At 49.9% G+C, this 15,709-nt stretch overlaps 1 protein-coding gene across 2 annotated transcripts in view; it reads right to left on the bottom strand.

Annotated features, from left to right (window-relative positions):
• The window catches only part of AMOTL1 (angiomotin like 1), a 257,734-nt gene extending 243,018 nt beyond the window's left edge, over positions 1 to 14,716 (bottom strand). For both annotated transcript variants that reach the window (XM_030200208.1, XM_030200209.1), the window contains exon 1: positions 14,654 to 14,716. The gene's annotated coding sequence lies outside the window, so the exon portion shown is untranslated. The remainder of the gene's footprint in view (positions 1 to 14,653) is intronic.
• Positions 14,717 to 15,709: the final 993 nt, after the last annotated feature.

Below are 15,709 nucleotides of genomic sequence, written 5' to 3'. Positions count from 1 at the left end.
ACCCAAGCTTGGATACTTCCCTCGGTCCAGTCAATAACAGGGCTATGATTCCGTAGCCAGGGCAATCCTAGGACCACTGGATGAATGGTTCGGGCTAGTACCAGGAATTGGACTTCTTCCCGGTGATCCTCCCCCACCTGCAATTCCAAAAAGGAGGTGATCTCCGTGACCGGCTGCGGTAATGTAGTTCCCTGGATGGAGGTTATTTGCAGCGCTGGCTGCCGCGGAAGCGTGGGCCAGCCCATCTGTTGTAGCAGTTCTTGCCCGATGAAGTTGCCCCCCGACCCAGAGTCCACAAGGGCCCGGGTCTGGATCGTGGTCCCGTGCCACCGCAGTATAACTGGCAATGTGATCAGGGAATCCGGTAGGGGAGCGGAATGCCCCAAGACCCCTCCCCTCAAGGTGCCTTGGGGGAGACGTTTCCCGCCCGGGCGGGACAGGCTCGAATAAAATGTCCGGCCTCACCACAGTAGAGGCACAGTCCGTCCCACAAGCGCTTTTTCCTGTCGGACGGGGCCAGCCGTTGATGGCCCATCACCATCGGCTCCTCCCCATTCTCCATGGGGTCCCGGTTCCCACGGCGAGGGGACGGCCCCTTAGTAATCCGGGACGTTCCCCGCCCCCACTTGTGCTGTTCCGCCCGGGCTCTCGCTCGCTCTTGGAACCGGGTATCTACTCGGATACAGAGCGAAATCAGGGCATCCAATTGGCCTGGGACCTCTCGTCCTGCCAATTCGTCCTTGATTCGTTCTTGTAACCCTTCCGTAAAGATGGCCATCAAGGACTCCGGGTTCCAACGGAGCTCCGTGGCTAAAGTCCGGAAACGAATGGCATAATCGGCCACCGTTCCCTCACCCTGATGAATTCGCAGCAGTTCCGACGCCACGGAAGATGGTCTTCCAGGAAGGTCGAACACCATACGGAACCGGCGCTGAAATTCATTATAGTCATCCAAAACGGGGTCCTGTTGCTCGTTAAGTGGGGCCACCCAGGCCAGGGCCTTCCCTTCGCATAGGCCCATGATATATCCCACTTTACTTTGATCCGAAGCAAAGGTCTCCGGTTGCATCCGGAAGGCCAAGTTGCACTGATTGAGGAACCCCCGGCAACCTCCGGGGGCCCCATTAAATCGTGCAGGCTCAGGGAACCGAGGTCCCGTGCGGAACCCTTCCGAACGGGGAGCCGCCGCGGCCCCCTGGACCGCAGCGGCCTGGTTCTGTACCTGAAGCGTGGAAAGCTGAGAGCATACGTTCTGGAGCGCCCCCGACAAGGCGTTCAGCTGCTCCTGCTGCTGCTGAAGTACCTTGGCCAGGTCCTGTATATCGGGCTGCGTAGGCGAGCTCATGGCTTCCGTTTCCTGTCCTGTTTCGGTTATTGGTGAGCCCTTAGGTTCTCTGAGGCCCGGAGGACCTCCGAGGACCGCCGCGCACCCCGAATCTTCACCCGCGGCGACCGCCGTTCACCGAGGGTTGAGCCCCCAGCTGCAGGCGGCCAGCAGGACTGCTGGAACCGCGGGGTGACGGTCGGCCTGGCTGGTAGTCAGCAACTCAGTCTCTAAAGGGCCGCTAGCAAGGACGGCTAGCGCAGGAAAGGAACAATCTCTGGAGGAGGCTAGCAGGGACGGCTAGCTGAAGAGAACACAGCCTCTGGAGGTGGCTAGCAAGGACGGCTAGCGAAGAGGACACAGTCTCTGGAGGTGGCTAGCACGGACGGCTAGCTGAAAAGGACACAGGCTCTGGAGGTGGCTAGCAAGGACGGCTAGCTGAAGAGGACACAGTCTCTGGAGGTGGCTAGCAAGGACGGCTAGCTGAAGAGGACGCAGTCTCTGGAGGTGGCTAGCAAGGACAGCTAGCTGAAGAGGACACAGTCTCTAGAGGTGGCTAGCAAGGACGGCTAGCTGAAGAGGACACAGTTCCTGAAGGGGGCTAGCAAGGACGGCCAGCTGAAGAGGACACAGTTCCTGAAGGTGGCTAGCAAGGACGGCCAGCTGAAGAGGACACAGTTCCTGAAGGGGGCTAGCAAGGACGGCTAGCTGAAGAGGACACAGTTCCTGAAGGTGGCTAGCAAGGACGGCCAGCTGAAGAGGACACAGTCTCTAGAGTTGGCTAGCAAGGACGGCTAGCTGAAGAGGACACAGTTCCTGAAGGTGGCTAGCAAGGACGGCTAGCTGAAGAGGACACAGTTCCTGAAGGTGGCTAGCAAGGACGGCCAGCTGAAGAGGACACAGTCACTAGAGGTGGCTAGCAAGGACGGCTAGCTGAAGAGGACACAGTCACTAGAGGTGGCTAGCAAGGACGGCTAGCTGAAGAGGACACAGTACCTGAAGGCAACACTTCCGATCCACTGTGAGGGCTTCTGACGAACGAAACGGAAGCACTGACTTTTCCTGTTTCGTGGTTTAAATCTCCCGCCCGTCCTCCCCTTCCTAGAAGAGGAACCAATCCCCTCGGCCCTGGCAGGCAAGGAGCACCTGGATAGGCCAGGCCACCTTGCAGGCGAAGTCTTCTGCTGCAATGCGCCAATCCGGCGCGAGTAGGCGGAGCTAGATCCCTGCTCGGAGCTGAGCCAGGGAGACGACGACGCTGGCGCCGCCATCTTGGCCGGCGTGCTCCTTTCTCCGAGGCCGGCGTTCGCTCCAGCGGTTCGCCGGCCTCGGAGCGGCCCGTGGCAGTGCCGGCCCCGTCGGCGGCTCGTCCTCGCCACCCTGGATCCCGCGGCCCCCGTTGATCCTCGCCCCCCGCGTCGGGAGCCCAGGTAATGGCCCGGAACGGGACATTTAGTGACAAGTCCTACTTTAAAGAAGGATTTGTATATTATTGCAACTCCATCTCTCTTTTTTTTAGCTCTGTTGATGTGTATTGTTTTGAATCCCGGTGGACAGAGTGCCGGGGTCATCTTTCAGGTGTAGCCATGTTTCTGTTATGAGCAGTAATCCTAATTGTTCCATTTCTATCCAATTTCTGAGTAATGCTGTCTTGTTAACTGCCAATCTCAATTTATGCATCCTATGGGTATCAGGACATATTTATCATATTTGATGTTGGTGTGTTTAACTGTTTGTAGTTGTCTGTGTGGTCTGTCAGCTTTGGGATTGTGGTCTTGTTGATTATTGTTCAGGCTTAGCTTTGTGTTTTTGGTTGTTGGTTTGGTCTCTGTTATGTTTTGGGGGCTATGATTGGGCTCTTCAAGTTGTTGTTGTGAGTGTCATCTGGCAGTGATGCGTATAGGAATTTTGTTTCATTCTTTAGGCGAAGAAGCTGGTATCCATGTGATCCATATTGTTATTATATAGTAAAAAATCCGTATCCTTAGGTTGGACATTTTGATGGGTACTTAGGCTCAAGGGGGTGGGGAGTCTCTGTATTTGCTCTTAGTGTTTTGTTCTTTGTTTATCTGTTCTCAGTGTTTATTTTTTAAAGTGTGCATATGTGTGTGTGTTTGGGATTCAGAGGTGTTTGTATATGTGTGTGAGAGAGAGATTAGGATGATCTCATTTATCTACCTTGGTTGCTGATGAGTCTTGTCAGTTTCTCCATTGTTCCGACTTCCCATTTAGGCAGACGTAGTTGGGTGCGTGCGATGATTCAAAACTGATTCCGGGATGCCTCGCAGTGGGCTCCGATCTGGAGGATCGCGTCTGAGGATTGGTTCCGTGTGAATGACTAACATAATAATTCCGTTCACAGTTTTTATGGACTTGTGATATTGTTAAGTAGAATATGCTTTTTAGTGCTGTTATAGCATAAACCTGAAATAAGTGCGAGTATAATGTGTGCATTAAGTTTATAGAAGGGGTACACCCAAAATAAAAAGAACAAAACAAAATAAAAAGCATATTAGGGAAGACCAGTGACGACTGGAGAAGTGGCAGCTAAAACTATACAGTGCCCCATGACTCCGGTAACTGAGGTCTTCAAAAATTATTCAAAAAAGTATTCTAGCTAACAATATCACAAGTCCACATAAACTGTGAACGCTATTATTGTTTGGTCTTGTGTTGACTTTTAGAGCCTTAAGGGTGTTTATTAACATAATAATTCTGCATCGGTGAAGAGTTGCTCTTCAGTAGCAGTGATCAGATAGAGGGTAACAGTGAGAGGTTGCCCTTCTCAGGTAGCATTAACAGTAGTGCGCTGGTATAACAAAATTATTCTCCATGCCAGAGATCAGTTAAAGAGTAACAGTGAGAAGTTGCCCATCTCATAACAGTGTTCAACAGTGTGCTGGTATAGTAAAAAAACATTCACAGGGTCAGGGTTTTTCCAAGGCGATGGCCTCACTCCAGTTCCTGCACACGGTTGAAGCCGGTTTCTGCTGCACCATTCTCAGTGTGCTGTTCCCAGTGTGCCATCTTGAGCGGACCATTGTCTGAGCACAGCATGGATGGTGGCATCTCCTTCCCTCAGTGCTCCGGTTGCTCTGCCTGTGTTGTATGGATGCCAGTGTTTCCCTTCCTCTGGTGGTCTGGTCACAGTGCTTGTACTGCTGGAGGGGTGTCTGTCCCTCGTGAATCAGCGCTGTCTTCCCATTTTCTTTCCCTGCATGGCAGTCCTTGTGCTGCCTGTCCTACTGCTGACTGGGAGCTGTCGCCGCCCGCAGCACTGTGCGCCTGGTCATGCTGGAGCTGCAGGCAGAGTGAGCCTCATTGAGTTTGGTCACGCTGGTCGCTCTGCTCATGGTACTCCGGCCATGCCTGACTGTGCAATCTGCAGCTGCTGTGCGGGATCCCACCTCTATGGAGTGGCAATGCAGCTGCGCGGCAGTCTGGCAGGTCTGCCCCACTGATTTCGCTCTCATCTCTGAGCTCACAGTTGTGGCCCGGGTACGCTGAAATCACCCCCCATGTACCATCCTGCTCCTGCCACTCGAGTCAGGGGAGTGCAGCGTTCACTCAGCGGTTCTTCCTCCGGGCCTCTGCCCTTTGAGAGATCATTCGATAGAGACCGGTAAAAAGTGGCCTGTGGTAGTGTGGGCACATCTTAAAGGTGCGTTCTGAGCTATTTTTTACTGCGGCTGGGAAAAAGGCTATTTTTTAATGGGCCGGGATATGAGCCTGCGTTAATACTATAACTAGTGTGCACCTATTTACAGTCTGAGCCCTTACCACCACCCACTGACCTAGCGGTAAGAGCTCACGTGCTAACCACATGGTAATCATGCAGTGCACGCCAATGTGGGCGTGCTGCCAGTTACTTCCAGGAACATCCTCCGCAGTAGAAAATAGAAGATTATTTTCTACCATGGGGTTCGATGCGTGCCAAATTCGAAATTACTACTGGGTGTACAAGCTACCCTGGCAGTAGTGACAATTAGGCACATGCTACCCGAGTGTTAGCCCTCCCACGCCCTTGTAAATTGGCCCTCAGTAAAAAATTACATATAATAGGCATCTCTGAGACCTGGTGGAAGGAGGATAACCAGTAGGACACTATCATCCCAGGGTACAAATTATATTGCAGTGATAGGGTGGATCAAATTGGTGGAGGGGCAGCATTGTATGTTAAGGAGTGCCTTGAATCAAATAGTCAAAAAACTTCTGCAGGACACAAAACACATCTTGGAATCCCTATGGATTGAAATTCCATGTGTAAAGGGGAAAAGGATACTGATATGAGTATACTACCAACCTGGCCAGGATGAACAGACAGATGTAGAAATATTATCAGAAATTAGGGAGGCCAACAAACTGGGGAACACAATAATAATGGGTGATTTCAATTACGTTGATATTGACTGGGTAAATTTAACAGCAGGGCATCCTAGGGAGGTAAAATTCCTTGACAAAATCAACGACTGCTTTATGGAGCATCTGGTACAGGAGCCAACAAGAGGAGAAAAAATGCTAGCCCTAGTGCTTAGTGGCGCGCATGATCTGGTGCAGGAGGTAATGGTGCTGGGGTCGCTTGATATGATCAGATTTAATGGTAAAATTATGTATAATCATACCTGATAATTTTCTTTCCATTAATCATAGCTGATCAATCCATAGACTGGTGGGTTGTGTCCATCTACCAGCAGGTGGAGATAGAGAGCAAACTTTTGCCTCCCTATATGTGGTCATGTGCTGCCGGAAACTCCTCAGTATGTCGATATCAAAGCTCCATCCGCAGGACTCAGCACTTAGAGAATTACACCCACGAAGGGACACTCTGCCCAGCTCACCACCGCCGAAACGGGGGAGGGGAATTAACCCAGCTCATCCCCACACAAGTGGGGGAGGGGAATCCGTCCAGCTCATCCCCGCGGAGCGGGGGAGGGACACCACACCCGCCGATGCGGGGGGATCTGGCTTATCCTGCAACCGCAACCGCGGGAGGAGCTGACTGACCCTAACACCGCCGAAGCGGGAGGGTACAAAGCTGCCCTACAGCCGCACGAAGCGGGAGGGAGTGCCGGCAGAATTTTAAGTCTCAATCCAGCCCCGTAAAACGGAGGGGAGAGGAATGCAGCAGCTCACTGTAACACAAACTCGTCTTAACTCTTGAAGAATCCAAGTGAAAAAACTTGAACACGAAGTCTTTCTGAAGTAACTGAAGACTAAACTTGAACCTGAAATGCAACCAGAATAAAAACAGTACAGATATCTGGGAGGGGCTATGGATTGATCAGCTATGATTAATGGAAAGAAAATTATCAGGTATGATTATACATAATTTTACCTTCCATATCATCAAGCTGATCAATCCATAGACTGGTGGGATGTACCGAAGCAGTACTCACCCAGGGCGGGACAATGAAATCCCTGACCTCAACACCGAAGCTCCAAACCGGGCCTCCGCCCGTGCAGCCACAGTCAAACGGTAATGCTTGGAGAATGTATGAGCCGAAGCCCAAGTTGCCGCCTTGCATATCTCTTCCAAGGAGACGGATCCGGCCTCTGCCATCGAGGCCGCCTGAGCTCTCGTGGAGTGAGCCTTCAGCTGGATAGGCGGCACCTTCCCCGCGGCCACATAAGCCGCTGCAATGGCTTCCTTGACCCATCTTGCCACTGTAGGCTTAGCAGCCTGCAGACCCTTACGAGGACCTGCAAACAGGACAAACAGATGATCCGATTTCCGGAAATCATTGGTCACTTCCAAGTATCTGATGATGACTCGTCTCACATCCAGATATTTAAGAGCAGAGTACTCCTCTGGGTAGTCCTCCCTACGAAAGGAAGGGAGACAGAGCTGCTGATTCACATGGAAGCGAGAAACAATCTTGGGCAGGAAGGAAGGCACTGTGCGAATAGTCACTCCTGCCTCAGTGAACTGCAGAAAAGGCTCTCGACATGAGAGCGCCTGGAGCTCGGAAACTCTTCTGGCCGAAGTGATAGCCACCAAAAAGACTGCTTTCAACGTCAGGTCTTTCAGAGATGCCCTCGACAAGGGTTCAAAAGGCGGCTTCTGCAATGCTCTTAGTACCAGGTTGAGATTCCACGCAGGCACCACTGAGTACAGAGGAGGGCGCAGGTGATTAACTCCCTTGAGAAAGCGCACCACATCTGGCTGCGAAGCCAGGGAAGCACCCTTCAGGCGGCCCCTGAAGCAAGCCAGAGCTGCTACCTGGACTTTAAGGGAACTGAGCGACAGGCCTTTCTCCAGACCTTCTTGCAGGAACGCCAACACTGAAGAAATTGGAGCAGTGAAGGGAGAAAGTGAGCCTGCTTCACACCACGCTGCAAAGATACGCCAAACCCTGGCGTAAGCAGTAGAAGTAGAGCGCTTCCTCGCTCTCAGCATAGTGGCGATGACCTTGTCTGAGAAGCCCTTCTTCCTCAGACGCTGCCGCTCAATAGCCAGGCCGTAAGACCAAAGGGGGAGGGATCCTCCATCACCACGGGACCCTGATGTAACAGGCCCTGCTCCACTGGCAGCCGCAGAGGATCGTCGACTGAGAGCCTGATCAAGTCCGCATACCAGGGACGCCTGGGCCAATCCGGACCCACCAGGATTACCCTGCCGGGATGCTTTGCCACCCGGTCTAGCACCCTGCCCAACATGGGCCAGGGCGGGAACACATAGAGAAGCTCTTGTGTCGGCCACTGTTGGAGAAGAGCATCTACTCCCAGGGATCGAGGGTCCCGTCCTCTGCTGAAAAAGCGCGGCACTTGGCAATTGGCCGATGACGCCATCAGATCTAGGCTCGGCTGGCCCCAGCGCTTCGTGATGTCCAAGAACGCCTGAGCAGATAGCTGCCACTCTCCGGGCTCCAAGGTATGGCGACTGAGAAAGTCCGCCTTGACATTCATGACTCCGGCAATGTGGGCCGCTGAAAGCTGCTCCAGGTTCGCTTCCGCCCACTGGCAAAGATTCATAGCCTCCTTGGCTAGAGGGGCGCTCTTGGTACCTCCCTGGCGGTTGACATAGGCCACAGCCGTGGCATTGTCCGACAGGACCCGTACAGGCTTCAACACCAGTACCGGGATGAACTCCAAAAGCGCCAACCGAATGGCTCTGAGTTCCAGGAGGTTGATAGACCACTTTGCCTCTGCAGGAGACCATAGCCCCTGCGCTGTCCTTCCCAAGCAGTGGGCTCCCCAGCCCGACAACGAGGCGTCCGTCGTGACGACAATCCACTCTGGGGTCACCAGAGGCATTCCCGCAGACAACTTGTCTGTCTGCATCCACCAGCTCAGCGCCTTGCGCACTGCTGGGTCCAAGGGAAGGCGCACAGCATAATCCTCCGACATCGGAGTCCAGCGCTGCAGCAAAGAGTGTTGAAGTGGTCTCATATGAGCCCTGGCCCAGGGCACAACTTCCATCGTGGCCGTCATAGAGCCCAACAGCTGCACATAGTCCCAAGCCCGAAGGGGAGAGGCTACTAGGAACTGGTCCACCTGAGCCTGAAGTTTGACAATCCGATTGTCTGGCAGGAACACTCTGCCCACTTGGGTGTCGAATCGAACTCCCAGGTACTCCAGGGACTGAGTCGGGCGCAGCTGGCTCTTCTCCCAGTTGATGATCCATCCCAGGGAGCTCAAAAGAGCAACTACCCGGTCCACAGCTTTGCCGCACTCTGCATAAGAGGGGGCTCGGATCAACCAGTCGTCCAGATAAGGATGGACCTGTACCCCTTCCTTTCGTAGGAAGGCCGCGATGACCACCATTACTTTGGAAAAGGTCCGCGGAGCAGTAGCCAACCCGAAAGGGAGGGCTCTGAACTGGAAGTGTCGTCCCAGGACTGCAAAACGCAGAAAGCGTTGATGAGGAGGCCAGATGGGAATATGTAGGTACGCTTCCTTGATGTCCAAGGAAGCCAAGAACTCTCCTGCCTTCACTGCCGCTATAACAGAGCGGAGAGTCTCCATGCGAAAGTGCCGCACTTTCAAGGCCCGATTGACCCCTTTGAGGTCGAGGATAGGCCGGACAGAACCTCCTTTCTTTGGTACCACAAAGTAAATGGAGTAACGTCCCTTGCCAAGCTGACTTTCTGGCACCGGAACGACCGCGCCCAGGCGGATCAGATTGTCCAAGGTCTGCTGCACTGCCACAGCTTTGACCGGAGACTTGCAGGGAGAGAGTACAAACCCGTCTTTTAAGGGTCGGCAGAACTCTAGTTTGTAGCCGTCTCTGATGACTTCCAGCACCCACGCGTCTGAAGTTATTGTGGTCCACTCGCCCAGAAACGAGGACAGCCGTCCTCCAATCTGCACTGGGGCATGGACCAAGACCCCGTCATTGGGTACGAGACCCTGGGGGAGGACCGGAGGGAGCACCTCCGGGACGGCGGTCTCTGCGAAAGGAATGCTGCTTGGGGGAGAAATTCCTCTTAAAGGAAGAGGGGGCAGAAAAACCCGACCTGCCCGGGCGGTACCGACGGCTTCCTGAAACCGTCCTCTGGAGGTACCGGGACGAGCACTAGCCCGAGCCCTGACCTCTGGTAACTTCTTGCCCTTAGACGTGCCGAGATCGGTCACGATTTTGTCCAGCTCGACCCCAAAGAGCAGCTTGCCTTTAAAAGGCAATCTAGCCAGGCGGGATTTAGAGGCGTGGTCAGCAGACCAATGTTTCAGCCAAAGCCACCGCCGCGCAGAGACTGTCTGAGCCATGCCTTTAGCTGAGGCTCTCAAGACATCATACAGCAAGTCTGCCAAATAGGCTAAGCCCGATTCCAGGGCCGGCCAATCAGCCCTCAAGGAATGATCCGAAGGGGAAGCCCGCTGTACCATAGTCAGGCACGCCCTGGCCACATAGGAGCCGCAAACTGAGGCCTGCAAATTTAAAGCAGCCGCCTCAAAGGACGACCTTAAGGCCGCCTCCAATCTTCTGTCTTGGGCGTCCTTTAGGGCTGTGCCACCTTCCACCGGCAACGCCGTTTTCTTAGTCACCGCAGTGATCAAAGAATCCACGGTAGGCCACAGATAGGCCTCACGTTCACTCACAGCCAAAGGATAGAGGCGGGACATAGCCCTAGCCACTTTAAGGCTCGCTTCTGGGACATCCCATTGAGCCGAAATTAAGGTGTGCATGGCATCATGCACGTGGAAGGTTCTAGGCGGGCGCTTCGTCCCCAGCATAATGGCAGAGCCAACAGGGGCTGAGGGAGAGACGTCCTCCGGAGAGGAAATCTTCAAAGTGTCCATGGCCTGTAACAACAGGTTGGGCAAATCCTCTGGGCTAAAAAGCCGCGCTGCAGAGGGGTCATCCGCTCCATCCGAGCGGGGATCCGTCTCCTCCAAGGAATCCGCAAAGGACCGTTGGGAGACCTCAGACACGCTGCCCTCATCTACATCGGAGGAGACAAATTCCTCCAAGGCCTGGGAATCAACCCGAGGGCGTTTACCTCTGGGAACCTCAACCTCTTTACCAGACGAGGGAGCAGGGGCAGCGTTGTGCATGAGGAAGGCCTGATGCAGCAGCAAAACAAACTCGGGGGAGAAACCCCCCAGACTGTGCACTTCCGCAGCCTGGGCAACAGCCCTAGACGCACCCTCAACCGGCGCTCTCAATAGCGGGGGAGAGACATGCTGCGCATCCAAAATGGCGTCTGGCGTGAAACTCCGCGAAGGAGCCGCGCGGGAAGAACGGCTCTTAACTTTAGCCGCTTCTGTGCCGTCGCCCAAATTAAGGGCGTTCATGGCATTAATGTCTCCAACCTCAAGGGCGGCCCAAGAAGAAGCCGTCCGAGCCGCGTGGCCGGCCAAGATGGCGGAGGCGAGGAGCGGGGGATGGGCGTTTATGGCGGGAAAAACCGCCACGCCGGAGGAAGGACCGGGACATTCATCGGTCACGAAACTGTCACCCAACAAGGGCGAATCAGGCTTTAAGACCCCCGCATCCCCTCTAGAAGCGCTCAAGCGACCCGGGGAGCGACCCTTTGCGCCCTCGCCCTCCGACGCCATATGCCACGAGGAGAAGAATCGGGGAACCCCCTGCCCGCTATAAAAAGGTAAAAATTACCTGCTGTCCGCTCCGAGTTGTAACGACCTGGTGTCCCAGTGAGTAGCTGCAATAGACGCTTAAATAAACGTCGAGATAAACGCCTTTAAAGACGTTCAAAATTTTTTTTTTTTTTTTTAACGGAGCCAGCGGGAGGGGGGAGAAAAGGAGGGACCTGGCACCACCAGGTTTGCACTTGCTCAAAAGAGCCCTCAACCCCAGGCACTCAACAAAACCTAAAAATTAGGCTTGGAGGCCTAGCCAGAGCTGCTGCTGTGTGTGACCACCACCTGCTGAGATAGAGAACATACCGAGGAGTTTCCGGCAGCACATGACCACATATAGGGAGGCAAAAGTTTGCTCTCTATCTCCACCTGCTGGTAGATGGACACAACCCACCAGTCTATGGATTGATCAGCTTGATGATATGGAAATAAGCTCTGGAGTAAGTACACACAGGAAATCCAATACATTAGCACTTAACTTAAAAAAAAGAGACTATGATAAAATGAGAAGAACGTTGAAAAAAAAAACTTAGAAGGGCAGCTGCGAAGGTCAAAAATTTACATCAGGCTTGGATGCTGTTCAAAAATACCATCCTGGAAGCCCAGGCCAGTTATATTCCATATATTAAAAAGGATGGAAGAATCCAAGATGGCATTATATGCAGAAGCCCAGACCGGAGCTCAGCTCTGAACGAGTTTACCTTTTTCTTGGGACATCCTTCCCCAATGTAAAATGGGGAAAAGGAGAGGCAAGGTTCGGCAGCTTCCTCCGGCATTGGGGGAGACCAAAGTCCTGAGGCAGGCAACCCTGGAAGACTTTTATGCTCCTGCCCCTGTAAACAAAAGAACCGTTTTGGTTTCGCTGGAGACAGCCCAAAACGAGCCTGATAAAAGGAATCCTCCCAAAAATATTTAAACTTAACACCTGAAAAAGAAGGTAAAAATAAACGAAAGAGATCTCTGGCCCGTGAGATACTACAGGTAGAAAGAAATATCAAAAAATAAAAAGTTAAACAGAAGCAAACCCATCAAACATTTTAAAAACTATACAATCCAATTTAAACAAAACACAACCCTGAACTGGTAAACCAATGAGGAGCTGCAGTAGGTCTATCAGATCTTGTAAGACCAAAAATAAGTTTGGCAGCCGTGTTCTGTAAAATCTGAAGCTTAAAGCAAAGTTTCACCTTTAAAGACAGTTAAAGAATGTTTCAGTAATCTACACGTGCTAAGACAACAGCTTGACCCACAATAGCAAAGTGTTTGTTTCCAAAGTAATAACGGACGTGAAAAACAGCACTTTAACCAGATACTTTACTTGAGGTTCAAAGGAAAGAGTGGTGTCAAGAATGAACCCAAGGATTCTGGATATACATTGTACATTTAAAGACAGATCTTTAGAAACAAACAAACAAACAAACAAATCTGGAATAAAATTAACATTACAGGCAAGCCGAAGCAATTTGGTCTTCTCGGTGTTCAATTTAAAACAGTGAATTAAACTATAATATTTAATCTTAGAGACACAAGAGAAGACTTTAGATATAGTATCAGTCAGATCTTTGCTAATCGCTAATGGTGAAGAAGCTGCAGAAACCATAGTAGTGACTATGGACTCACATGGGATACTATCCAGATACTCAGTTCTTCCTTATTGAAATTGCCTTCAAAGTTTGTTGGAGATTTATCAGTAGTTTCTGTGGACGTCCAGACCCAGTCTTTGGATCAGTATTCTGCTAAGCTACAGTCCCTTTAAAATGAAGTATCTGAGTTACAACTATTGAACATAAACCATGGTTAAAGATCTTTACTAACAAGAGACTTTAATAATTGGAAAATCAATTAAAAGAAAAACACATTGAGATTTTTAAATTTTCCTAAATCTCCTTTAATTGCTCCTCTGGACCATGGTAAAAAAAATATTTGCTGGAGGTCTTAAAAATGCCTACTGAGACTTTACTTCCAATAGTGAAGGCTTATTATCTGTCCCTGACAAAATCTCCTTACCTGTGGATCCACAGTTGGATTCTCCTGGGATGAATTTGACAAACGTTTTAGAGTCTTTATTAGAAGTGATTACTCAAAGGACCACCTTGATAGTGTCCTTTGCTTTGGAACCAGATTGTAACACAGTATTGTGCTTATATTATCGCAACATGGGAGAACCTGTTTTTTTTGGGGGGGGGGGGGGCAAAGGTTAGAGTATTTCCTGATGTGTCCAAGTTAACTCAGAAAAGACGCCAAGAATTCCTGGCTCTTAGGCCTAGAGTTTGCTTTAGCTCTTGGTCATAAATTTCAGTTAAAATTTCAATGATGCCTCACATTGCACTGTTTAGACTAGCTTGGAATAGTTCTTGGGATTAATGTTCTAATTATTTTAATTGTTTCTTGACTATTGTATTATCCTGCATTGACTCCCTCATAATTTTTAGTATAATGTGAATGGATTGGATGTAATTTTTTTCCTTATTTATGTTTTTTTTCTTTTTTCTCATATCATATCTAACATTGATGTGATTGTGTTATTGAAAAAGCTAATAAAGATAACATTAAAAAATAAAATGTGCAATGTACAAACGACTGTTTTAGATTTTTAGTAAAACATTTTGTAATTAACATTTTTCCCCGCTTACTATGCTCCTACATTTAAGGTAAAAAAAAAAAAAGTTAGCTTTTGGTCAGGTCACTTGCTGGTTAAAATCATTTTCTGTACTCTCTGTACACCAGCAGTTGGGGGTCAAATTCTACAAGATTGTAAAACAGATGAAATGCTGAATTTTGATATAAGAAAGATAAATAATCAAGATGGGAGTCATTCAGACCTGGTATCATATAAAAGAGGAATGAGAATACATTTATGTTTTTCACATCTCAGAAGTTCATACATGAAAATACCTGCACGACACGTCCTGGTTCCCAAAAGATCTGTAGTGTAAAACCAATCAATATGCTGCTACATTGTGGCAATATTATATACTTGCAGATAAATTCACCATTTCCTGCATTGCCCTACTACAAACATGCAAAGCAGAATGCTATTTTGATTTATCTTCATGTGTTCAGTATTCAAGAACACTTTTGTGGCGTCTCAAACCAGGATACACTGCACAGTTCCAAACAGAGCCCTTTATAAGTTTACCACGTTTGACGAGCAGAAATGTATTTTCGAGTTAGTAGCACCTCAAAAAGTAGCTCTGGTTGTTTCTGTCCAGCCTAAAACAATGCAGCCTATATTCTGCCATATTCTTTCCTAAAAGGCAACTTAAAAGCTAGCCATGGCATTCTTACCCTCAAGTGAGCTTCTGCTGATCCCAGAAATGGTTTTCTGTATCTGGTACTTCTGAGCATTCAAAAACCTAAAGGAAGTTCAAGTTTGTGATTCAAGAAGTGATGACTCCATCAGAAATATGCAGACGTTGCCCAGACTTGCTTAGTTTTCAAAATGTGAGCCCTGGAATTAAGCTTCTCTGATATCCATAGAGCGATTAAAAAAAAAAATCACTCTAACTACCAGTGCTCTGTGTATCACAAGCATGCCCTCATTTTCCTGGTTCATATCATTCATTACCTCTGAAAATTAAAGCACGTGTATTATGGTGGGGAAAACAGAATACAGAACATGGCAGAAAGCTCTGTCCTCAAAAATAGCAAAACTCTTAAATAACTTTTCATCACAATACCTAAAAGGAATGCAGATTCTGCCTGTCAGGAACAGTTGGGCAATGATTAGGAAAGGTATGGAAAATGGGTGTGAGGATGTTATAATGCCGTTATATCACTCCATGGTGCGACCGCACCTTGAGTATTGTGTTCAATTCTGGTCGCCGCATCTCAAGAAAGATATAGTGGAATTGGAAAAGGTGCAGCGAAGGGCGACTAAAATGATAGTGGGGATGGGATGACTTCCCTATGAAGAAAGACTAAGGAGGCTAGGGCTTTTCAGCTTGGAGAAGAGACGGCCGAGGGGAGACACGATAGAGGTATATAAAATAATGAGTGGAGTGGAACAGGTGGATGTGAAGCGTCTGTTCACGCTTTCTAAAAATACTAGGACTAGGGGGGCATGCGATGAAACTACAGAGTAGTAAATTTAAAACAAATCGGAGAAAAGTTTTCTTCACTCAACGCGTAATTAAACTTTGGAATTCGTTGCCGGAGAACGTGGTGAAGGCGGTTAGCTTGGCAGAGTTTAAAAAGGGGTTAGACGGTTTCCTAAAGGACAAGTCCATAAACCGCTACTAAATGGACTTGGGAAAAATCCACAATTCCGGGAATAACATGTATAGAATGTTTGTACGTTTGGGAAGCTTGCCAGGTGCCCTTGGCCTGGATTGGTCGCTGTTT

Source organism: Microcaecilia unicolor, chromosome 4, assembly GCF_901765095.1.
Source record: "Microcaecilia unicolor chromosome 4, aMicUni1.1, whole genome shotgun sequence".
NCBI classification, from domain to species: Eukaryota; Metazoa; Chordata; class Amphibia; order Gymnophiona; family Siphonopidae; genus Microcaecilia; species Microcaecilia unicolor.
Note: the sequence above shows the minus strand (reverse complement) of the source record. Positions and strands in the feature narration are given on the sequence as shown.